The sequence below is a fragment of the Puma concolor genome, chromosome E2, assembly GCF_028749965.1.
Source record: "Puma concolor isolate L17-30 chromosome E2, mPumCon1.1.hap2, whole genome shotgun sequence".
NCBI classification, from domain to species: domain Eukaryota; kingdom Metazoa; phylum Chordata; class Mammalia; order Carnivora; family Felidae; genus Puma; species Puma concolor.
The window spans coordinates 35,139,248-35,164,414 of NC_141681.1; the positions used below are offsets into that span (position 1 = coordinate 35,139,248).

Here is a 25,167-nt window from a genome sequence, read left to right on the forward strand (position 1 = left end):
CCAGGAATATGGAGGTGATAGGTAGGTAGGTAGGTAGGTAGGTAAGTAGGTAGGTAGATAGATCTTTCTGGGTAATCTAATGGTCTAACAGCTCTAGCTTGTGATAAGCTTACTCAATTTTGCACCATGGAAGGATGGAAGATGCTCAGCTGGGGAATTCCAGATTACCAACATATGCATCCAGTGAAAGCCCAGTAGTCAAGATATTTTACATGGTTGGTCCTTAGTTTATTCCCACTCTCAAGCTCTCAAATGGGGCTAAGAATCATGTAATTGTGATTTCTCAGCTTTGTACAGGAGCAAGAGACTGATCTGTGTTTATCAAAACATTTCCTTATCTTCCTGTCCCCACAGGGAGACTATACTTCCTGGACCCTTTCTGGTAGGTGTGGCCATGAGCTGGGTTCTAACCAATAGAATGTGAGCAGAAGGGATATATTCCACTTCCAGACTTGGCTTATAAAAAATCTTCTTAGATATTCTTCATGATTTTTACTCTTCTAGCTTGATGCAGGTAAACATGAGGACCTTCAAAGCCATTTTGGATGTTGGAAGTGGGAAGAGCCACAAGGAGGAAGGACTCTGGGTACCAGAATCACTCTTGGAGATGAGCTTCATGACAATTAGGAGTCCCTGCTTGGGAGTACTACATAAGTGAGAAATAAATATCTGTTGTGTTAAACCACTGGAATTTTGGGGTTTATTTGCTACAGTTTTTTTTTTTTTTACCAGTGAATTTTTATGAATTTCCAGATAACTTTCCCATCTATTCATTCATCTTTTCTTTACAAAAACTCTGGGTGGCAGTCTGGGAATGGCATTTTACAGATGAAAATGCTTGTCCTAGCTTAACTAGTTGGTGGGAGGATAGAATCCGTTCTAAAAAGAGCAGTTTGATATTATTGTGAAGAGATTATGATGGTGAGCCCTTCCTTGGCCCTGATCCCCTTCCTATTAGTTCAGACATTTCTGTAGTTAGAGCTCTCCCCCAGGATTCAGCACCCATACTCCACCCACGCGGCCCCTATTTCTTCCGCAGTGAAGACTCTAGGGACTTTGCCTCTGTCCGTGGTGCTGAAGCCAGTGGCGTTTACAGAGTGGACTCAAATATTAGAACTAGATTTTACTTCTAAACATATGCTCCCTTGGAAAGTATTTTAACCTCTCCAGTGGTAATTTTATTATATGTAAAATGGGAAAATTATACTTGCCTTGTGAGATTGTTGTGGAGATTAAATAATGTGGAGAAACTATTGGTGTAATAAGTGTGAGGTGTTTTTTTACACCCCCTCTCCCCCACTTTTAACAGATATTGAACCTTCTCCTTTCCCTCCTTACCAAGAGTAGCAGGTAAATTGATGACAATTTTATACTTATTTGTAAAGTTGACTTCAAGGGCCAATTGTTTGCTGAGGTTTGAGTGAATTAAAAGAATAAAGCAAACAGATTCTAGAGACATTAACTCTAATTACTAAAGCTGCTATTGGCTATATGGGGTTACAGAATACTCTAAGAGTTTAAGACAAATTGAAGCTTGAGTAAAAATATGAGTTTTTTTCACCCCCTGGTTTCTTCATTTGTAAAATGATTGGTAGGGGGGTGGTGGCCTGGTTGTTTCCAACCCTGTAAAACAAGAGTAACTTTTAGTCTTCTCAACACTCATTGATCCCTATTTTTGTAATGATTTTGTCAACTAAACACACCGCACTTATTAAGGAATAACAAATTCATTCCCCAAATTTTATTAATAAAAGACATTTAGAAGTGATTGTGCAATAAAAACAGTATTAAGCTTCCCAGTTTAATGAGGTGGCTGATGCTTTAGTTAGTCTGTGTGGCCTCATTATCAGCTAATGTGTGGATTCCCTTAGGTTTTCTGAATTTTTGCCAAGAATTCACAGAACCCAGTGCTACTTCTGTGAACATCAGAGCAGGAGTCATTGTTTTCAATGGACTCTTGGATCCTTGCAGCTCTCACCTGATACTGTTGAGCTCTGATGTACCAAGAGGGGTGGAGCAGAGTGGGAACAGAAGAGAAAGGAGATGAGGTTGTTGTGGGCCAGCAACATTTACCTTGGGGACTGGAATCATAGAGACATCCCCTGGTGTTTGGTTTAATCCACACCCAAAAGACAATTAATAATCCCCTTCACTCCCTCCACAGTGAATACAGTGAGAAGCATTCTGAATATGTCTCTCTCTCTCTCTCTCTCTCTCTCTCTCTCTCTCTCTCTGTGTGTGTGTGTGTGTGTGAGAGAGAGAGAGAGAGAGACAGAGAGACAGAGAGAGAGAGACAGAGAGACAGAGAGACAGAGAGAGAGAAAAGGAAGGTTGGTTTATTAACAAAAAACATGCCTGCCAAGGGAAATAGTCACTTGGCCTCTTTTCTGTCAACACCCTCTCTCCCTGTTGCACATGATATAGGAAACGAATTTGAAACCAGACAAATGGTTGGTGGGCACAAAACTAGAGTTAAGGAGTTCATTGGATAGTTTTAATGACATGGTCTTCAAATTCTGGTTGCTGTTGGGATATAACTTCCTAGAGGTTTTATTCAGGCCCTTTCAGGAATGATGATCCCACTCTGTCCTAGATAATGCTGGAAGCAATCACTAACACTTTACCTTTGGGCTCTGCCACTGACTTGTGTCTGTTAGCAAGAGGCCCACCTGAGATACTCAAGCTTCTGCACCTCTCACCTGCTTCAGAGTTTAGTAACAGCCGAGAGCCTGTTCTTTTAGTATGGTGGAAACCTTGGGGTGGCCCTGTAGCACTGGCACAGGGGAGAACAAGTACCTTCCTCATGCTGATGGACTCCTTTTGGAATATTTTATTGGTTGGTTTCAGCCCCAATAGTGCCATACTTAAGTTAGAATGACAACCAGCCTGGATTTGAACTGGTGTCATTATGAGTCCAGAGCCCATTCTCTGCAGTCAGTGCAGCCCTATACTGCTTCTCTAAGGTGCCTTGACTTTAAACTCTAGAGGCATAGTGCCTCCTAGCCCACTCTATACAGGAAGCTAAGCCAGAGGGTCCAGGGAGCTGGGGCAGGAGCAACCATCCCCCCAGGATAGGCTGACCCTGACCCCAGCTCTGCAGGCCTCAGCACAGGGGAGGATTTACTCTCCTCCCTAAGTCTCAGCATTCAGCCTCTCCCTTGGTTTATGAGCTGAGTAGGTGAAGGGCATGTTCGGCCTTTTCAGTTACTTCTCTCTGCTCATCATTGTAACTGCTACAGAGAAATAAACTTCTTTCATGTTTTTCCCACTGCCAAAAAACACAGCAGTTATGGCTTAGGGCTAGATGTGTAGTTTGCTATAAGTCTGGGAACTCGGTCTTCCTGCAACCTGATGGTTGTCACAGCCCTGACCTACCCTGGGCCCAGGGTTGAGGTTTCCCTAGGAGGGTAGAAGCTGATGGGGCCACATGGGGTCCATGACAGCCATTTAACTTTAACTCCTACTCTTGTCCTCCACCCTCAGCCCACTCCCTACCCCTGGTCTTCCTGGTCAACTCCCAGCACACACATCTCTCACACCTCTGTGGGCCCACTTCCACCCCCTCAAGCCTCTCTGCTCAGGATAAACTGCTCTTGCCTTGGTGCTGCTCTTCACCTGGTATGTTCTGTTGTTCCTTTTCTTACTTTCAGTCTGTGGCTCTGTGTATTTGAAGGCTTTCTTCTTTTTAGAAAAATAAGGTGCCAGGTTTGGAATCTTGAGAAATCATAGAACCCTCCTCATCTTTCTGCACTGCTGAGTACATTTCTTGTTTCTACCCAAATGATCTGCTAAGGCTAGAATGCTAATTTATCTGAGTGGGAGTATGTCAACATCACCCAGAAATAAAAGTGCCAGCACTCAGAATAAAACCCCAGCTCCTCATGATCTGGCCATGCTTGCCCTGCCCTCACCTCCTATCTCTTTCCATTACTAAGCTCTGGCCACACAAGCCTTGATTCTGGTCCTCAGGTGGGCCAAGCTCCCTTCTGCTTAGGGCCTTTGCACCCCAATCCCTTCTGCCTCAAGCACATTTCCCTGCATTTCTGCAGCTGGCTCCTTCCCATCATGTGGGTCTCAGTTCAGCCTCCTCTGACCTCTCCATCTTGTTCCACACTCCCCAGTACCTCTCTATTGGAATATATTTCCCTGATGTATTTTCCTCATTGCACTTATCAATTTCAGAAATCATTGTTTTTTTAATTAAAACTTTTTTTAATTTTAAGTTTTCATTAAAAAAAATTTTTTTAACGATTTATTTTTGAGGCAGACAGAGCATGAACGGGGGAGGGTCAGAGAGAGGGAGACATAGAATCCGAAACAGGCTCCAGGCTCCAAGCTGTCAGCACAGAGCCTGATGCAGGGCTTGAACTCACGGACTGTGAGATCATGACCTGAGCCGAAGTCAGCCGCTCAACCGACTGAGCCACCCAGGCGCCCCTAAGTTTTCATTTTAATTCCAGTTAGTTAACACACAGTTTTATGTTAGTTTCAGGTGTACAACATAGTGATTCAACACCTTCATACATCACACTGTGCTCATCACAGTGCACACAGTGCATCACAAGTGCACTCCTTAATCCCCATTACCTATTTAACCCTTCCCCTCACCTACCTCCCCTCTGGTAACCATCAGTTTGTTCTATATAGTTAAGAGTCTGTTTCTTGTCTTCTCTCCCCCTTTGCTGGTTTGTTTTGTTTCATAAATTCCACATATGAGTGAAATCATATGATATTTGTCTTTCTCTGGCTGACTCATTTTGCTTATTATACTCTCTAGCTCCATCCATATTGTTGCAAATGGCAAAATTTCATTCTTTTTATGGCTGAATAATATTCTGGTGTGTGTGTGTATTCCAGTATGTGTACACACACATGCGCGTGCGCGTACACACACACACACACACACACACACACACAGTCAATGGACACTGGACTGCTTTCATATATTGGCTATTGTAAATAATGCTGCTATAAACATGTATCCTTTTGAATTAGTGTTCTTGTATTCTTTGGCTAAATATCCAGTAGTGTGATTACTGGATCCTAAGGTAGTTCTATTTTTAACTTTTTGAGGAACCTCTGTACTGTTTCCAAACTGCACCAGTTTGCATTTCCACCAGCAGTGCAAGAACGTTCCTTTTTCTCCACAACCTTGCCAACACCTGTTGTTTCTGGTGTTGTTGGTTTTAGCCAGGTGTGAAGTGGTATCTCCTTATAGTTCTAATTTGTATTTACCTGATGACAAGTGATGGTGAGCATCTTTTCATATGTCTGTTATCCATCTGTATGTCTTTTTTGGAGAAATGTCTGTTCATGTCTTCTGGACTATTTGTTTTTTGAAAGTTGGGTTTTATGTTCTTTATATATTTTGAATATTAAACCTTTACCAGATACATCATTTGCAAATATCTTCTCCCATTCTGTAGGTTGCCTTTTAATTTTGTTGATTGTTTCCTCCACTGTGCAGAAGTTTTTATTTTGGGGTAGTCTCAAGTTTATTTTTGCTGTTGTTTCCCTTGCCTCAGGAGACATATCTAGAAAAAAGTTGCTATGGTCAATGACAAAGAAGTTACTGCCTGTGTTCTCTTCTAGGATTATTATGGTTTCAGGTCTCACATTTAGGTTTTTAATACATTTTGAACTTATTTATATGTATGGTGACCGATTTCTGTACAATGGTTTTGTATCCTGCAACTTTCCTGCATTTGTTTATCAGTTCTAGCAGTTTTTTGGTGGAATCTTTTGGGTTTTCTATATATAGTATCATGCCATCTGCAAATAGTAAAAGTTTTACTTCTTCCCTACTGATTTGGATTCCTTTTATTTCTTTTCCTTGTTTGATTGCTGTGGCTAGGACTTCTAGTACTGTGTTGAATAAAAGTGGTGAAAGTGGACATCCTTGTCTTTTTCCTGGCCTTAGGAAAAAGGATGATGGTAGCTGTGGGTTTTTCATATATGACCTTTATTATGTTGAGGTATGTACCCTTTAAACCTACTTTGTTGAAGTTTTTTTTTTTTTTTAAATCATGAATGGATGTTGTGCTTTGTCAAATGCTACTCCTCCACCTATTGAAATGATTATATGGTTCTTAACCTTTCTCTTAATGATGTGATGTATCACTTTGATTGATTTGCAAGTATTGAACCACCCTTGCAAGCCAGGAATAAATCTCACTTGATTGTGGTGAATGATTTTTTTAAATCTTGTTGAATTTTAAGTCTTGTTGAATTTTGTTTGCTAGCATTTTGTTGAGAATTTTTGCATCTATGTTCATCAGGGATATTGGCCTGTAGTTCTCTTTTTTAGTGATGTTTTTATCTGGTTTTGGTACCAGGGTAATACTGGCCTCATAGAATAAATTGGGAAGTTTCCCTTCCTTTTGTGTGTGTGTGTGTGTGTGTGTGTGTGTGTGTGTGTGTGTCTAGTTTTAGAAGAATAAGCATTAACTCTTTTTTAAATGTTTGGTAGGATTTACCTGTGAAGCCATCTGGTCCTGGACTTATGTTTGTTGGGATTTTTTTGGATTACTGATTCAATTTCTTTGCTGGTTATTGGTCTGTTCAAGTTTCCTATTTCTTCCTGTTTCAGTTTTGGTAGTTATATGTTTCTAGGAATTTATCCATTTCTTCAAGGTTGCCCAATTTGTTGGCATATAGTTTTCCATAAGGTTCTCTTATGATTATTTGTATTTTTGTGGTGTTGGTTGTTATTTTTCCTCTCCCATTTGTGATTTTATTGAGTCCTTTCTTTTTTTCCCTAATAAGTCTGATTAAACTGATAAACCTCCGTTTATCAATTTTATTGATTTATTTTCAAGGAACCAGCTCCTGATTTCATCAACCTTTTTTTTTTTTAGTTTCTATAACATTTATTTCTGCTCTAATCTTTATTATTTCCATTCTTCTGGTAGTTTTAGGTTTTGTTTGTTGTACTTTTTCTCTCTCCTTTAGTTATTGTTCTTTTTCTATCTCCTTTAGTTGTAAGGTTAGGTTGTTTATTTGAGATTTTTCTTCCTTTTTGAAGCAGGCCTGAACTGCTATATATTTCCTGTTAGGACTGCTTTTGATGCAACCCAGAGGTTTTGGATTGCCATGTTTTCATTTTCATTTGTTTCTATGTACTTTTTTATTTTTTTCTTTTATTTCCTGGTTGGCTCATTCATTGTTTAGCAGCATGTTATTTAACCTCGATGTATTTGTGGTCTTTCCAATTTTTTTCTCATGGTTGACTTCTAGTTTCATAGCATTGTGTTCAGAAAATACTCATTGTATGATTTCAATCTTCTTGAATTTCTTGAGGTTTGTTTTGTGTGGCACTCTGTCATATATTCTGGAGAACATTCCATGTACATTTGAAAAGAATATGTATTCTGCTGTTTTAGGATGGAATATTTCAAATGTATCCATTAAATCTGTGTGTTCCAGTGTGTCATTCAAAGCCATTTTTTCTTTGTTGATTTTCTGCTTATATTATTTGTCCGCTGATGTAAGTGGGGTATTAAAGTCCTCTACTATTATTGTATTATTATTGATTAGTTCCTACATGTTTGTTATTGACTGGTTTTATGTATTTGAGTGCTCCTATGTTGGGTGCATAAATATTTATAGTTGTTACATCTTCTTGTTGGATTGCTCCCTTTATGATTATATAGCATCCTTCTTTGTCTTTTATTACAACCTTTGTTTTAAAGTCTATTTTGTCCTACATAAGTATTACTACTCTGGCTTTCTTTTGACATCCATTTGCATGATAGATGTTTCTCTATCCCCTCACTTTCAATCTGCAGGTGTCTTTAGGTCTAAAATGAGTCTCTTGTATGCAGCATATATATGGGTCTTTTTAAAAAATCCATTCTTTCACTCTATGTCTTTTGGTTGGAGCATTCAGTCCATTTACATTCAAAATAATTACTGATAGGTATGTATTTATTGTCATTTTATTACTTGTTTTGTGGTTGTTTCTGAAGATTTCCTCTGATCCTTTCTTGTCTTTCTCACTTTCTTGTTTTCCTGACAGAAATAATCTTTTTATTTTATTTATTTAATTTTTTAAAAATGTTTATTTTTGAGACAGAGCGACAGAGCATGAGCAGGGGGAGGGGCAGAGCGAGAGAGAGAGAGAGAGAGAGAGATGCAGAATTTGAAACAGATTCCAGGCTTTGAGTTGTCAGCACAGAGCTTGACACGGGGCTCAAACTCACAAACCGTGAGATCATGACCTGAGCTGAAGTCGGAAGCTTAACTGACTGAGCCACGCAAGCACCCCAGAAATCATCTTTTTAAAATGTCACTTTATTTCTGTCTACACCATAGGACATAAGCTCCACATGAATTGAGGTCTTGTCCATTTTGATGGATGCTGTGTCCTTAATGCCCAAAAGAGTGCTGGGCCCACAAGAAGCATTTACTTCACATTTGTTGAATGAATAATGATGAGTGGTCACACACCAAGTACTCACCTGTGAATGTCTGTCCTTCCCGTTTGGGTAATCTCTACCCCAGCACCTAGTGTCTTGCCTTTAGCATGGAGTATGTGAGTGAATGAAATGAATCAAAGGGACCCTTGCCCTCTAGATTATCTGCCTTTTAAGGGAATAGACCAAGTTGTGTGTTTCTCTGACTCCACAGCATCTTGAAGAATAACCACTCAAATCACCTGTTGAATTGAATAGATTCCTTTGAAAGTGTTGTGTTGACAACATGGGTAATTGAAGAAGAGGGTCTGTCTGGTCCTTCAAATGGGACTTGGTGGAAAAGCTAACACCTGGAGTTCTCACTCTAAGCTGTGCGTTCCGGATCATGTGAGTGCAAAGGCCATATCTCACACAGCAGACGTGTTGATGAAAGATGGGGATAATCCACCTAAGATGCCAAGTGTCACAAGAGCAGCACAATATCCTTCTGACACTTGAAAATTGCAAAATTGAAAGGTTCCTTCTCACTTGTCAGCTGTATGGGCGTCCCTTGCACAGATGGATTCCAGGCCTTGGTCTCCCAGGCTAGATTTCCCACTGCATGAGAGCCAGCCAGCTGGTATCTTTGACATCCACTGCAGGCATAGCAACTCAAGTGTCCTAGGCACTCGGGTTTCAGGGGGCTTTATCAGGGACTCTTTCAGTGACCAGTGATTTTATTTTTTTTTTTTTTTTTTTTTTTTTTTTTTTTTATTTATATATGAAATTTATTGTCAAATTGGTTTCCATACAACACCCAGTGCTCATCCCAAAAGGTGCCCTCCTCAGTACCCATCACCCACCCTCTCCTCCCTCCCACCCCCCATCAACCCTTAGTTTGTTCTCAGTTCTCAACAGTCTCTTATGCTTTGGCTCTCTCCCACTCTAACCTCTTTTTTTTTTTTTTTTTTGTTCCCCTCCCCCATGGGTTTCTCTTAAGTTTCTCAGGATCCACATAAGAGTGAAACCATATGGTATCTGTCTTTCTCTGTATGGCTTATTTCACTTAGCATCACACTCTCCAGTTCCATCCACGTTGCTACAAAAGGCCATATTTCATTTTTTCTCATTGCCACGTAGTACTCCATTGTGTATATAAACCACAATTTCTTTATCCATTCATCAGTTGATGGACATTTCGGCTCTTTCCATAATTTGGCTATTGTTGAGAGTGCTGCTATGAACATTGGGGTACAAGTGCCCCTATGCATCAGTACTCCTGTGTCCCTTGGATAAATTCCTAGCAGTGCTATTGCTGGGTCATAAGTGACCAGTGATTTTAAAAAGGGAATGTATTGCCTCAAGTACTGAAAAGATGCGGGCTACAAGTTGCTTCAGGCATGGGTGGATCCAGGGGCCTCTGTTTATCTCTGCTTAGTTTATCTCCATTTATCTCTGCCATGCTTCACGTGGGCTCTCCCGGGGAGCAGCTATTGAGAGAGCAAGGTGGCCGCTGGGCACCTCAGAATCATGCTTTTAATTGTCCTAACATTCTATTCACTCCATCCAATCACTCAGTTTTTTCTTTTTTAAATAAACCAGGCATATCCCTGTCTTGGGATATTTGTACTATTCCAAGTGCCTGGAAATCCCTACCTCCTCCCTTCCATAGTTGCATAGTTGCACTTCCCTACTTGCTGACCTCCTACAAGACTCTGCTTGAATCTACCTTCCCATGGAAGCTGAACTTGACCACATGATTTAGAAACAGAATCCGTCTCTCCAGCATTCCATTTCTTCTTCCTTTGCTCATGCACCTTAGCAATTACTGCCTTCTAATTTACTATTTATAGGACTTACTTATCTCTATTGCCCTATGGCCACTAGAATGTCTGTTTTATCCACCAATGTATCCCAGGAACCTACTATATTCCTGTCACATGGTAGTTGCTCAGTAACTATGAGGAATGAATGAATAAATGAATTAATGAATGAAGCAGAAGTTAATTCAACGTCCAGACAGTGGAAATATAGCAGTGAGCAAAATAAACAACAACAACAAAAAACCCCCTCTGTCCCTTTGGATCTCACTTTCTGGTGTGGAAGGCAGACAGTAAGTGAGATTTTTAAGAAGTACTAAATATATGGAGTTTCAGGCGGTAATGAGTGCTGAACAGGCAAACACAGCAGATACCCACAGTCAAGATGAGCCCCAGTGCCTGTCATATGCTGAGAACCTAACAAGGATGGAGATGATTCTTGCTTCTTCTGCTGTTTTAATTTTACTCTTTTTGAAACTGAGAGAAGACAAGTGCACTGCTAATGACAGCAATAAAGCTCCTTCCAGACTTATTTACAGGTTGTGTTTGCTTTTATTTTCTTTCCCTTCTTGATTCAGGAGCAGGCATGGGCAGCCCCCTGCCAGTCCATGTTCCCCTGACACTTCCCACTCCCATGATATAAATGAGGAAATATGCAGACTGGCTAGGAGCTGGTGGTGTTTGGAGACCCCTCTTGGAGTCAGCTGCTGTGTGGAACAGAAGCACCCCCAACCAATAAATGGGTATTGACTTGCATTGGCATTAATGTCTTCTTGTATTGACACCAGTATTTTATCAAAACTTGCCTGGGGGGGAACATCCGTCTTCATAATGGCTTAAAATAGAAGATATTGCAGGGTGGGTGTTCTGTCTACACAGTATAGACCTCTGAATACAAATATAGATGTGTAATCAATATTTCATCATCAAGTCATGGCTAGCTATCAGTGTTTTGCAAAAGAACCTCAAGATGAATATTGAAGCACAATAATTTTGAAATGCATTTTTTTTCCATTTTAATAAGAGCTGGGGGTTCCCATTGGCATGCTGTGTGGGGAGCAGAAAAAGACCCCTCTGTAGGAGGGATATGGGGGACAAATTTGCAGACCAGAAGGCTGCATAGGCTTTGCATAGGCAATTGTGGATGCACCCAGAGGCTGTTCATTCATGTACCCACATCCAGACCCTCTTTGACCCTATCACTTCTATATACCCTTCTGCTAACTCCACTGTACTTTTTCCTCCAGTGGTCAGCAGGTGCCACTCTTGTGCTCCTAGAGCCATTTTAACTGTAAGAGCTGAGAGCTGGGAGGAGGCTTGGGTGTTTATATTCCCCTGGGGTGGCCCTTAGGAGAAACTGAGGAGTGGGATTAGGAAAGGCCAGCCCCCTTGCCACAGGCAGGACAACTAAGGAGAAGTGGCTTACACTCCGGAGTTCCCTTGGGGATCAGGTGGAAGTTTCCCCAGGGGGCATCAGTTAAGCTTGCTCCTGTGCTTACTTTCCCTTTTCCTTGCCTCCTTTAGCTTCCTCTTATTGGTCCCCCTGGGAGCATTTCCATAACACAGCACATTCTCCTGAAGATATGTCTCCAGGTCTGCTTCAGGAGACTCTGACTTAAGACATACCATTCATTCCACATTTATTGAGCATTTACTATGTACCAGGCACCAGAGTAGGAGCAAAGCCACAGGGTCTATGTCTCTGTCAATTTTGGTGCTTTAGGTGGACTATAAAAAAAGGGACATTAAATAGTAACTTATGATCTCACATGGATGGGAAGTCGGAGGACTCCAGAAATGGCTGATACAGTAGCTCACTGATGTAACAGGGCCCAGGTTCATGCATCTCTGCTCAGCTCGTGTGGGGTTGGCCTCGCTGGGAGCAAGTGGCTGCAGCAGTTTCAGCCATCACATCCAGAAACGACAGCATCCAGAGGAAGAAGAGAAACCACCTCTTCCTGTGGCTTATTTTAAAGCAAAGACACTTTCCCTAGAAGTTCCTGCCTCCCTAGAGGAACTACCTTTGTGTCACGGGCCTGAAACGAGTCGTATACTCCTTCTTGAACCCATCACTGTCAAGGGGGTGGAATTGCCCTTGGGCCAATCAGGTCCACCCTCGGACCTGTTGCTCAGGGTGGTTTCTCCTGAGGCCCAGGGGATATTTGAGGGGGTGACCACTGAATGCAATTGGGGTGCTGTTAGGAATGAGGAAGGAGGGTTGATGTCGAGTGGGGAACTGCCCACTGCTTCCTCCATCACTCTGCCCTCCTCGCTTCTTTCCTGGCACTCTTCTGGCTACCACCTGACATTCTTTTATCCACTTATGTGATTTGGTCTGTTGCTTTTACCACACAGCAGCTCCCTGAGGACAGCAATCTGTCTCTTCTGCTCACCACTATGTCCCTATGAATAGCACAATGATACACACATAATTAAGCTCAATAAATACTTGAGAAATTGGCATATGGTAATAGGGAAGGAGATGAACAAATGGGTGAATGAACAGGTGCAGATTCACAAGACATGAAGAGGAGGCTAGGATGGAGTTTCCATTCCCTTCCTGTGGGCAGTGTCCTGTGATGATGGCAGGGGCAAGGGGCCTCTCCTTGACAATGGAGCCCAAGGATGAAGCAGGAGGGGGCATCCTTCCTGAAGCAGCAGCTTTGGGTGAGAAAGACTGTGGTTCTGATAGTGACCACAGTGTGACTTCAGCTGTTGCCCTGTTATCTCTGGACATAAGGGGGAGACTCAATCATTGAATAATTTGTTGAGCACTTATTATGTGGAGATGCTGGGGATGCATCCAGGAAAAGTGCAAGGTGTTAGGCAAGCATTTATGGGGATCTAGCGTGGGGCTCAGGGCCAGGGCCTCACACTGAGGTGTGAAGGATCAGTGGGTGTTAACAGGTACCTGGAGGTGGAAATGGTGGACAACGCATTGCAGGCAGAGAACAAAGCAGGTTGGGGCTTGATGTGGGGTCCAGGCTTGTTTGAGGAAAACAAGTTTGGTGTACCCCTTGTGGGGTAGGGAGCATGGTGTGAGAGGTGGCAGTGAGGTTGGCAGGGGCCTATCAGGGAGGGTGGCACAGGCCATCGCATAGATGTGCACCCCATTCTAAGGGCATCGGATGTCACTGAAGAGGTTCACCTGTCAAGTGCAAGAGGCGAGAACAGATGGCAGATGGCTAACCAGGACCAGGTGAGGGGCTATGCAGTTTCCCAGCAAGAGTGGAGGTGGCTGGGTCTCGTGCATGACAGTGGCAAAGGACAGAAAGGGGCTGATCCCGGAGGTGTTTGAGAGGCAGGTCTAGCAGCTGAGAGGCCAAAATCCTGCCCTGGCAGGGCTTCAAAAACACTTGTTCTCATCTGCTTATTGAGCAGCATATAGCAGCACCTGCCCACCAAGGGGGATGAAATCCAGGCGTTTTCAGAGGGAAGCTTTCTCCCACCCTGCATGGGTATATGAAGGCAAGAATCAAGCATAATGCAGTTAAGAAATACTATGTGATCAATCACACTAGCTTAAATTAAATGCAAGGTCCAAACATGTTGCCTAGCATTTTTCTACACCAAACAGAGGCCAGTGTGGATAACCTGCCTATCTAGAGTGTCACTCTTTGAAGCTGAAGAACAAGAGCCTTGTTATTTTTGGTGGTTAGGAAGATTGGAAGGGAAAACATAAGGGAAGTGTTTGAGGGGCATACGTTCTGGAAAAACTAACACTCTGGTCAAAATGTCACAGAAAGTGTATGGAACTTGGAGTTGGAAAGCCTGCCTTGGAATGCCAGTCATGCTACTTATTAGCTGTGTGACCTTGGGTGGGTCACTTGGCTTCTCTGGTTCTTCTTTTCCTCATGTATAAGGCAGAGATGATAATAATTGCTTCTGAAGGTGACTATGGTATAAAATGAGAGCATGTTGGTGAAAATGCTTTGTCAGCTGCAAAGTACTCAAATGTCAGGGATCATCGAGAAAGTATTTTTAAGCAAAGAATTAAAACAAATTGGGTGACATTATTGAATTAGGGTTAATTTTGGAGCGTTATGTAGGAGAATGTCTTTATCCTTACGAGATGCATGCTGAAGTGTTAAGGAGTGAAATGTCAAGATGTGTAAACATTTAAATGGTTCAGCAAAACCCAAAATCGTACAGGTTAGTGAATTAGCTATACATAGCTGACTCTTGAACAACTCAGAGGTTAGGGGTACCAACCCCCGGTGCAGTTGAAAATCCACGTATAACTTGTGATTCCCCCAAAACTTAACTACTAATAGCCTATTGTTGACTGGGAGCCTTACTGATAACATAAACAGTTGATTAACACATATTTTTTACATTATATGTATTTTATACTGTGTTCTTAAAATAAAATAAGCTAGAATAAAGAATATTATTAGGAAAACTATAAGGAAGAGAAAATACATTTACAGTACTGTATTGTATTTATAAAAGAAAAAACCCCACATATAAGTAGACCCGTGGAGTTCAAATCCGTGTTACTCAAGGGCCAACTGTTTATTTATATATCTATATTGAGAGGCATAAAGAAAATGTGACAAAATATTAGCCACTGGGTAATCTAGCTGAAAGATATAACTATTTTATTAAGTTATTTTTAACTTTCCAGTAGATTTGGAAACTTTCAAAATAAAATGCAGAAAGAAAGTATCAATTCCAAGTGGACTGTAGATCTAAGTAGGGAAGGTAAAGCAATACTCCAGAAGGTAACAAAAGGCCATGTCTTCCTGATCTTGACCTTTAGTAGGGAAATGCAGACACTGCCAAACTGTGGTCTGGCAGAGACAGAGTAGAAGGAAGAAATACCCCAACTTCTCTCCTGCTCCCTTGCATCTCCTTCTGTGCCTTCCCTGGGCTGGAACCCCATCAAATGTTGAAGGGCAAAGGCTGGTTGTGAAATCTGTAGATATCAGCCTCCAAGGGCATGGAGTAAGGAGCAGGGCAGAAAAGGGCAGAGGATGAATCTGAAGGGGCAACTGGAGAATTACCAGTACCCCTCCTTTTGCAGGGACTGGCAGACAGAAGCCAAAGTGCCAGATATTAATTTTCCCCAACCTTCCTTAAAACTAAGTAATAGGAAAGTGATGCCTGGTCAATCCTTCACCTATAGACTCTGTGCCAGATCTGGAAAATATTTTCCTTTTTGACTGGAGAATGTTGCATGAGGAAAAACCAATCCCCCCTTTCTGAATTTGGATATTATTGTGTAAAAAAATAATGCTAGAAGCCATGCAGCCACCATGATGGATGGAAGGCCAAGAGGGTGGCAGAGAAGCCCTTTATAAATCTGCATCCAATTTCAACATGAGTGTGTTGGGGGGTACTTCTCACACCATCGAGTAGTCTTCCAATACCAGCTGGTGTCCTACAAGCATGCAAGTCAGTTCTCACACTATCTACCTGGAGATAGCATCTAGTCCCACAGGTCAGGGGCTCAGTCCCCTAAGACTGCCCCTCCCCCACCCCACCTTAGATGCCAATTGCACGCCCACGTTGTTACCTGTGCTTCTGACCAAGTGGCTATAGATTGGAGGTTCTGAGGATGCTCTCCATGGGTTCAATTTGTTAGAGCAGCTCACATAACTCAGAGGAACATTTTACCTGTTGGATTATTGGTTTATTATAAGAGGAGAGACCTGAACACCAGGCATTTATCTGAAAAAGATGTCTGTCCTGCTCCTTGAAGTTTCTGCAGGGCAAGAAGCAGTCAGGAAGTCACAGAAGGAAGGGGACATTTCCCCTGGTGTGGATGTATTCAGCTTTTCCCACCAAAGTGTCTCCCTTGACGATGAGTCTTTGCCCTTTGCCGATCCCCAGAGCTTGAGCTCTGTGAACTGTGCCACCAATGTTACCTCCCTGGTTACCCACTTTGGTCACTAATCTGGAACATTGGTGGTTCCCAATCCTGGATGCACACCGAATTTCCCTGGGAGCTTTTACAAAGTACACTAGACCTAGTACCCCCAACCCCAGAAATCTGGGCAGGAATCAGGCATCAGTATTTTTCAAGCATCCTGGGTGACTCCAGTGTGTAGCCAGTGTTGAGACATGTTGCTTTCCTGGATGGAGCATGTTCTTAGGGGGCCACCTGCAAGGGGCCAGCCTTCTTGGTCACACTTCATTTCCGGAGAGGCTTCTGGGTCTTCATTGCTTCCCTCCTTTCACTCTCCCGGGTCACCCCTCTATTTTGTAAAATGCCACCTTTCCTTTATGTTTTTTAACTTTTTTGTCCTAATGTTTATTTTTGAAAGAGAGAGACAGAACACAAATGGGAGAGGGGTAGAAAGAGAGGGAGACACAGAATCCAAAGCAGGCTCCAGACTCTGAGCTGTCAGCACAGAGCCCGATGTGGGGCTGGAACTCACAAATTGCGAGACCATGACCTGAGCCGAAGTCGGATGTTTAACTGACTGAGCCACTCAGGCGCCCCTGTTTTTTAACTTTTAATTTAAATTTTAGATAGCATACAGTGCAATATTGGTTTCAGGAGTAGAATTCAGTGATTCATCACTTACATAGAACACCCAGTGCTGATCATAACAAGTGCCCTCCTTAATACCCATCACCCATGTAGCCCGTCCTCCCACTTCACTCCATCAACCTTCAATTTGTTCTCTATCGTTGAGTCTCTTGTGTTTTCTTTCCATCTCTCCTCTTTTTTCCTCCTTCTATGTTCATCTGTTTTGTTTCTTAAATTCCACGTATGAGTGAAATCATACAGTATTTATCTTTCTCTGATCAACTTATTTCACTTAGCATAATACATTCTAGCTCTATCCATTGTTGCAAATGGCAAGATTTCATTCTTTTTGATGGCTGAGTGATATTCCATTACACACACACACACACACACACACACACACACTACATCTTCTTTATACATTCATCAGTCAATGGACATTTCAGCTCTCTCCATAGTTTGGTTATTGTACATAATGCTGCTGTAAACATGGGGGTGCATGTACCCCTTTGAATCTGTATTTTTGTATCCTTTGGTAAATACTCAGTAGTGCAATTGCTGGATCATAGGGTTGTTCTATTTTTATTTCTTTGAGGAACCTCCATACTGTTCTTCAGAGTGGCTGCATCAGTTTGTATTCCCACCAGCAGTGCAAAAGGGTTTCCCTTTCTCCACATCCTTGCCAACACCTGTTGTTTCTTGTGTTGTTAATTTTAGTCATTCTGACAGGTGTGAGGTGGTATCTCATCATGGTTTTGATTTGTATTTCCCTGATGATGAGTGATGTTGAGAATATATATATATTTTTAATTTTTATGTTCATTCATTTTTGAGAGAGTGAGAGATAGTAAGTGGGGAGGGGCAGAAAGAGGGGGGGACAGAGGATCCGAAACAGGCTCTGAGCTGACAGTAGAGATGCCAACTGGGGGTTTGAACTCGAACTACAAGATCATGATTTGAGCCAAGATCAGACATTCAGCTGACTGAACCACCCAGGCACCTGAGCATATTTTCAGGTGTCTGTTGGCCATCTAGATGTCTTCTTTGGAAAAATGGCTACTCATGTCTTCTGCCCATTTCTTCACTAGATTATTTGTTTTTTGGGTGTTGAGTTTGATAAGTTCTTTATAGATTTTGGATACTAACCCTTTATCAGATATGTCATTTGCAAATATTGTCTCCCATGCCATCGGCTGCCTTTCAGTTTTGCTGATAGTTTCCTTCCTGGGTAGAAGCTTTTTATCTTGATGAGGTCCCAATAGCTCATTTTTGCTTTTGTTTCCCTTGCCTCCGGTGATATGTTTAGTAAGAAGTTGCTCCAGCTGAGGTCAAAGAGGTTGCTGCCTGTGTTCTCTTCTTAAGTATCACTTTCTTTACAGAAGACCATGGGGGAGAGGAAGGGGGGTGAAAATTTACAGAGAGGGAGGGAGGCAAACCATAAGAGACTCTTAAGGACTGAGAACAAACTGAAGGTTGATGGGGGGTCGGGGAGAGGAGAAAGTGGGTAATGGGCATGGAGGAGGGCACTTGTTGGGATGAGCACTGGGGGTTGTATGGAAACCAATTTGACAATAAATTGTATTTTAAAAAATAAATATTCGAGTATGTGGCTTCTCTGAAACTGTGAGCATTTCTCAAGATTCATCCATTATTGGTAACTCTAAAATCTAAGAAGCCAGTGTGGCAGCACAGATACCTGGAGGTTTGGGTGCCTGCTCTTCTGGTGTTAAAGGTGTTCATTTGAGTTTGTATGGTGGACGGAAGCTTCTGTCTTCCCTGCGACAAGAGGAGTGGGCGGAGAGCATGGTAGAGTAAGGAAGGCCAGAAGCCAGGGGATGAGATGCCACCTGAAGTCTTCCTGGCTGGCTTTTGTGAAGTGCCTATCGGATTGCAAACATTGCTTTTTAAAACCTCCCAGTTTATCACCCCAGGACAGGAATGGTTGACCAATATTCTACTTAGAAGTGCCACTCTGAACAATAGGTTAGCTTTTATGAAATTACTCTCACTTTCTTGTTCTTTGTCACTCAAATCAAGGGGTAGGGAAAAGCAAAGCTTGATCTTCAGCTGAAGAAGCTAAACCTCAATTAATTACCCAGAAAGGTCTGCCTTTTTTCCAGTCCAAACACTTCAATGCCCACCATCAAAGGCACAGGCAGGCTGAGGAAGAGATTTTCAGATCACCTTCACCAACACACTTCAGGAAATTCTGACCTTTTAAAATAATTTTAGAGGACATGTTAATTCCTTCTCTTTGACAGTTACCCTGTGGATTCTCATATTTTCCTTTCTCTCATGTCTGCCAGTTAGGAAAGACGCTATGTTTTAATTAAAATTCTTTATTTGCCTAAGGATACAATATTCAACTCCTGGCTTATATAGAAAAATAAAATTTGTTCGGCCCCATGTAGGAAAAATAATCATTTAATGAATGGTGATTGTCACTTTTTGATCAGTTTTGGGGGAGTGGGAGTGGGTAATAAATACACGCAATGTTTATCTGTTGCGTAGCCAGGTCATCTGGCCTCCAGATTCCTAAAAACATTTCTTTCTGAGTTATGCACCAAAGAGAAATACTGCCATTTTCCAGTGCACGCCTACCAGCTGTTGCTATGGCTCTTGTCCCATTGCCTGCGATTTGCTCTATATGTGTCCATCCTTCTACTAGACCAGTGGGTTTTAACTTTGGATGCTTGTGAGCAATACTGGGCTTTAAAGATATGACTGTGTAAGGCCCTGGGCCAGAGATTCTGAGCCAGCGAGCCCGGAAGGGGGCCCAGACGTAGATATACACAGAGGACCCCTGGGTGATTCTAGGGTGCGGAGGTGGGGGTGGAGTTTGGAATCACTGTTGTTTGACCACCAGCTCTTCCTGGTGGCAGGGAGCAACACTGCCTCCTTCACCTGGTACCCCAGCACCTGCCACGGAGTCTGGTACATGACAGACACACATAGGTCTGCTATGAATCATATCCTGGAATGAACGTGGGGTCTGGTACCACCATACGACAATATCACCCTCTGCTGATAGATTTTCCAGATGCTATGGATTAGGTAAGGAGTCTTAGATCATCAATTCTAAAAAAGCAGATTGCCATAAAAGTCATTTGCTATGGTTCATCCTGGGCCTCCGTTGTAAATATAATAACATAGCATTTAGCCCATAGAAATGAGTCAACACATTGAAAAGAAATATTAAATTACTTAAAAATGCATACCAAGAGATCCTAGACACATGAAGCAAAATAGCACAATTACCAATGTTACCTAATTATTTTCATTTGTCACAAACTGTAGAGAGCACTGCTCAGAATAGCACCATTTCTTCCACACGGCTTTCAGACGAAATTTTAAAATATGTACCTGAATACAAAAGCAGAAACCAAACTTTGTTCTCATCTCTATTTTGGCTGATTAGTTGATTGACTCATCAACTCACTCATTCCTTCCTTCCTCTTGGATCTTTGAGCTTCTTTGTGCCAGGCACTGTTCTAGGCACTGGGATATGATGGCGAACTCAGGCGACGTGTGCCTGATCTCGTGGAGCTTATACTCAAATGTGGGAGTTAGACAAGAAACAGGCAAGCAGAGAGCATGCATTTTAGATTAACAGTAAGGGCCATGATGAAAACAAAGCAGGAGGACCTAACAGCAAGGGGCTGGGAAACGACTTTGGTCTGCTAGTCAGGGAGGGCTTCTCTAAAGAGGCAACCTGGCAGCGGAGGTCTGAGTTTCTGAAGGCAGACTGTACTGGGCAGACAGACTGCAAATGCACTGGTCCTGAGGCAGCAAGGAGCTAGCAGTGTGAACAACAGAAAGGCCAGGGGATGGAACTTAGCATGAGAGGAAAGACCAGTAGGAAATGTAAGACAGAAGCCTGATCACCTAGGGCATTGTGGGCCATGATGAGGACTTTGGATGCATGCAATTACAATGGCAAACCATCAGTTTTCACTTTAACAGAATTGCTACCACAGAAGAGGGCAGTAGTGAGATGATTGATAGAGTTTTCTAGCTGTGGAGAAGCGGTTGCATTGGGTCATGCCAATAGAAAGAAATAGGATTCTTTTATTCTTTTTTTTAATGTTTAATTTTTTAAAAATGTGTCAGGATTCTTTTATTCTTGAGAATTATAATAGGTGTTGAGGTATTAGCCTAATTCATATGAATGAGACACTCTTACGCCACCTCCCCCAGGTAGCCATATGGCTTGTCTTCTCTCTTCATTTAAAAGCCTGTTCACATGGGCGCCTGGGTGGCTCACTCTGACTCTTGGTTGGTTGGTTAAGTGTCTGACTCTTGATTTCCACTCAGGTCATGGTCTCACAGTTTGTGAGTTCGAGTCCTGAGTCAGGCTCTGCTTGGGATTCTCTCTCTCTCTCCTCTTTGCTCCTCCCTGCCTCAAAATAAATAAATAGATATTAAAAAGCAAAACAAAAAAACCCTCTGTTCACATATCACTTCCTCAAAGAGGCCTGACCTCACTACCACTCATTGTTCTCAATGCTCTTCTCTTGTTCCTCACAGGTCTTACCATGTACTGGATATTATATATCCATATTATTATATATCTATATCTGTATATTATAGATCATTTCACAATTCTCCCTCCCCACCCAAATATAAGCCCCCGAGGCTGAAGGCTTCATTTATCTTGTTTTCTGCTGTGTTTCCAACACTCAGCACAGCCCCTGGCACACAGCAGATGCTTCACAAACACTTATTGAATGAATTTGTTGGAATAAATGCTGTTGGATTTTGCTGCATTTATGTGGGCACAAGGCACCTGGGAGCACCCCAGTGTTCCTGGGCTTCTACTTCCCAGGCTCATTCATGTCCCTTCTAATCTTTCTGCCTTAATCACTTTAAATGTACTGACAAGCACAATTGACCAATTAATAGTGCTTATGCTCGTTACATCATTTGTAATCCATGATGCTCTTTCTATTTGTAATGGCCTTTCAATTTTTCATGACTCAAAATGGAGGACATACATAATGAATACAAATAGCAAATTGATTAAATGTAATGCATATTCTACTGCTTGCTGGGTTTATGCCTGTTATTAATGACAGAAATCCAGCAAATTCTCATGAAAACACTGATGACATACAACCTTTAATGCAAGACGCTGGAGCGCTAGGGGTCCTAAATTTTCCTAATTACAGAGCAGCAACAGACACTAATTTCCCAGACGGCAACCTTTGTAAATAAGAACATCAGCATCACTGCTTTGTCCAAGTCCTTTTTGCTGAGCACAAAACCCATCATGCAACCCATTTTTACTTCACCAGACTATTTGTGTTGTGTTTCAAAAAAAAAGATACACTTGAGAGATTGCCTTATGAGCAAAGTATAAAGGATGCCACTTGTGCAAAATCAAATTTATTGTCTACTCAGGGATTGCATGTATTTTGGAATGCTAATATACTGTGATACAGATTTCACAGAACTTCAGCTGGTGTGCTGAGCATTAAAGCATCACAAAGGTGATAAAGCAAAACAGGAAAGAAGATAGGCATAAGTCTGAAATGGAGAATATGGTAAAAGAGATGCTTTTAAGAGATCCACCTGGTTAAATGTGCAGTCTTGGTCTCAGACTGCCAAAGGATGAGCTGGCTTGCAGTAAGAGACCATGTGAACCAACCTGTTTTCCCCATTAGCTACAGAACCTTATAGGAAGCAGGTGTTTTCTCTGACACAATGGTGGGTATGGTGGCTGGCTCTGCTAGGTGGGTATGAGAATAACAGCAAAGCACTCATCTGATAGACCTGTAAAGAGAGTGGATGAAGTGGATAGAAGCATTTGCTGAGGTCCACCCATGCTTGGAAACCAGAATTCACAGCATGCTGGATGCTAGAAGCCAGTCTGCTGCTACTAAAATCTTCCTCCCCCAATCAAATTGGCTGTCTTGCAGACGGAAGGTTGAGTGAGTGAATGAGTGGTTATGGTCCTTGCCCACTTGCCAATAGTCTAAACCTTGACAGGTCTGTGTCCATGATAAACCATGCTCTCAGTGGGTAGAATTTCAAACCCAGGGGAAGCAATGGTCTGCTAATTGTGCCCTGCCAATACGGGGCCCAGAGTGGTTTTGACAAAACCTAATCTAGGCTTAGCAGATGCCCTTCTGCCTTTACGGTGTGTATACCATCTTAGAGGAGACCCAGGCTAAGGATCTAAGAGCCAAATGGTTTCTGGGGGTAATGGAGGGAGCCTGGGGAGGTGATGGGAGACATGAGACAGAGAAGGGAAGAGAGCCAGGGAAGGGGGGGGGGCAATGGGAAGTCGGTGACCCCAGTGGGTGACTCAGAGGGAAACTCTGGAAAATTGTGCAAAATGCATGCCTTGGAATTCTCTCAACCAAGGTCTGAAGGAGCTGCAGTATTTATACCCATATACCTGGTAGTTGTTGGTTAAGGATGTCCCTAAGGAGATCCAAACTTTGTAGGTATTTTCAGCCTCCCATGCTTATGGACAAAGTGGGCTGTCTGACAAAGGCACAGTGAATGTAAGTACAGCCCCCAAAGAAACTGCTTCAAAGGTCACCCCAAGGGTTTAGGACTCCCTCTAGGATATACAAAATCCGTACCTCACCCCAGACTTGGAAGACTTCACCATTACTCATGATAGAAATGTCTGATTAACCTGTCAAATGGGATTTGAAAGGGGAATGAAATTAACAGTCTCTCCTCACTGAATTTTCCACTGTATGGGGATGGCAAGACAGATTCCTTGCTGAAATTTAAGAAATGCACATCCCTCCTCCCCCACTGTCATATGTCTGTATGAGAGAATAAAGACTTCACAACTAGTTCTAAAAAAAGAGCCAAACTTGGAAGAGAGATACACTCACAGACCACAAGTAAGAGACAAGGCTAAGGGAGGGAAGGTTAGAGAGGAATGGGGATTTACTTTATTATAATTTGAAAAAAAACACAAAATGATCTTTGGCACCTTTAAACATTTTCCCTGGCTGAAGCCTGAGGTACACATATCCGCGCTGGACCATTCTGTCATATGGATCTTGTTGTCAGATGGGGCCTCATTTCACACTGGAATTTACCCTGTAAAGCCAAAGAATTCCTCAACATTTATACCTTTAATATCTCAGTTGTGAAAATCCTTTCTTCATACTAATATTAGTAAATATTAATAAAATCATAATAATTAGCATTTATTTAGTGCTTATTATTTGTGAATTATTTTGCAGGTATTAACTCATTTAACACTCATTACAAATGTATGATTAGCTTTATTTCTCTTATTTTACACAGAAAGAATCTGAGGCCCAGAGAGATTAAATGACTAGCCTGAGATCACTCAGCAAGTGGACCTGGCATTTGAAACTAGGTCTTCTGACTCCAGAACCCACATCTCTGCCTTTTCTTTCTTCTTTGTACACTGATTACTTGCTTTGATAATCAAATGTTTTTAACAAACATAAATCTTGTTTTAATTGCTTATATCCCAAGGATACGACGATTTGATGATATTTTACTCCATGGTAAGTATAATACCCTCACATGAGGAACATCCTGGAACAGAGCCCATTCAAGGAGGGAAGAGACTTCAACTTCCCAAGGGCCACATTGGTCTTCTCCACCATCATGCCCTGGTCACTGTACTAGCAAAACCTTTCCACTGTGCTCTCACACTCCAAAACACCTGTCCCCTAAACCTGTGGACACTCATTAGGGGATTCATGAAATCAGTTTTGTTTGCCTCTCTTGGCTCCTAAATGAGACTATTCAACCACTGGACCCCATATTGAGTAAGAGTATGAAACATGCAAATAGCACTTCTTTCTTATTAGCTTTTATTGGCATTTACTAAATAAAAGAAGGATGTGATTATCAATGCAACCATTGCTTAGAAAGCACTTGAGCCACTGCTTAGATTCACATTTACTATCATGTGATTCTGAGTCTAAAAAGCAACTGACATTTTTTTCCAGTAAGGCTTATAAACACAGAGCTAGAGAGTCCTCTTGTGCTTCTAAACATCAATTTAGGAGAAGATGAGAAGGAAAAGCTCATGCCTGAACAATGTTAAAAGCTTATGGTTTGCTTTTCCACAGTGTTTCAATTACAGTGTAAGTGTGTAGATGGCATAAGCACGTATGCACATAAATGCTATTTGCTAAATTCAAAAGACAGATGATTTCCTCACTTCTAACACTCAGGGATTTATAAAGATAATGTCTCAAGAGCCGGCAAAATCCGCTACTACACACACATAAAAGATAGTCTCTTATTTCCCCAAATATTTTGAGAATTCGTCTAGAGAAGGACCACAGTAGAAACTACCAGGGTTTGGATAAAATGGTAAAAGTGCACCCAGTTCATGTATACAGGTGCATGTGGCTGTGGTGTGTGTGTGTCCATAAGTAAGCAATTTTTTAAAGTTTATTTATTTATTTTTGAGAGAGACAGAGACAGCATGAGCAGTGGAGGGGCAGGGAGAGAGAAAGAGAGA

The 25,167-nt window shown here is 42.0% G+C and overlaps 1 long non-coding RNA gene across 1 annotated transcript in view; it reads left to right on the forward strand.

Moving 5' to 3' along the window:
* Window positions 1-10,969, forward strand: part of LOC147573483 (uncharacterized) — a 30,118-nt gene extending 19,149 nt beyond the window's left edge. Inside the window, exon 2 of the long non-coding RNA XR_015244817.1 lies at window positions 10,792-10,969. This is a non-coding gene — a long non-coding RNA (uncharacterized LOC147573483). The remainder of the gene's footprint in view (window positions 1-10,791) is intronic.
* The last annotated feature ends 14,198 nt before the right edge of the window (window positions 10,970-25,167 follow it).